Source organism: Gymnoscopelus microlampas, assembly GCF_963454915.1.
Source record: "Gymnoscopelus microlampas genome assembly, chromosome: 19".
NCBI lineage: Eukaryota > Metazoa > Chordata > Actinopteri > Myctophiformes > Myctophidae > Gymnoscopelus > Gymnoscopelus microlampas.
The window spans coordinates 36847753-36849100 of record NC_139956.1 but is presented as its reverse complement, the minus strand read 5'-3'; positions in this window follow the sequence as shown (position 1 = coordinate 36849100).

The window sequence follows — 1348 nt, the reverse complement described above, 5'->3', positions numbered from 1 at the left end:
ATTGAAATTAAGTATTTTGTAACTGAAACACTTGACTAAAACATTTACAAGTCACTTGAGCATGCATCAATATTTTCACAGATTTGGCTTTTCGAACAATGCTTTAGACACTGCTGGGCTTCTTTGGACATGCCTCTGAGTGACTTTCTCAGGTGGATGGATTAAGATGATGACCGTGTCCATGGTGCACAGTACCATATATTGTCCTCCATTCGCAGCTGTAAAAGAAGCGTGGATGGATTGTGGATAGTACAAATAAGTTGATGAATGCTCAGTGTACCTTTGTTAGTGGGCAGCTCTTTTGGAAGGATTGCGCTTATTCTGCATATCTGTTCCTCTTCCACGTAGATGAGCTTGACTTTAAGAGGTAGGAGTGTGTTATAAAGGGCTTTAGCTGTGGGCTTGTCGGACTCGTACCCCTAGCTACTTGTGATTCTGCAGTTAGCTTCATGGTGGCTCCAACTCCATAAGCAGGCCCTTTTCTGTGACCAGCTTCCAAGTTCCAGGTGACTTCCTATAAATGAGACGTTAGCCTGTGTGTCACAGCGTAGGTCTTCTGCAACTTTGCTCAAGCTCTTCAAGTTAATAACTACTGTCTGATCACCTTCGGTGCTAGGTTGTGTGGAAGCCCAACAAAACTTCTCCATCTCCTTTGCCTGTCTCCCTCTGCCCCACTTTTTACATTTTGTTTTGGCATTTAGGTGTTTATCTCTCCCTGCAAAACCACATGATGAAATAGAATGTACATGTTACAATTATGTACATGTTTGAAAAACTTACTTTAATAATGTCTCAAAAGCATGAACATCCAATTTTGTCACTACCGAAACAATGATGTCACTACCAAAACTTGAGCATAATGTTTCGGTAGTGACTGTTTTGGTAGTGACAATTTTAGCTAGTTTTTAGCTTAACTCAACAATGCAAGGCAAGACATGGCTTGCAAACACAGCTTTGAGCAGTTGCACATGGATAAAAAACATCACATTTGAAGTAAAACCCAAAAGGAGTTTATAATTTCAGAAATGATGTGTTCGGTAGTGACAATCCTTAAAAATACACACTGATTTTCAGACTTTGGAAGACATTTACTTCTGACTGAAGTTAACTAGCTACTCACCAGGTGGCCATGATGAACAGGAAGTATATATCATTTGGTGAAAAGTGTGGGAGTGTGGCTAAAACCAGCTAGGCTCCACCTATGGACTGAAACTCGTTGTGTTTCGGTAGTGACATGAAAACATGGGACGGCTTTTTATATATAATGTTTTTTAATTTAAAGAAAATCCACAAAACCAATCTTAATATTTCAACTTCCCTTTAAGATAAATATAAAGGATGTATTTAA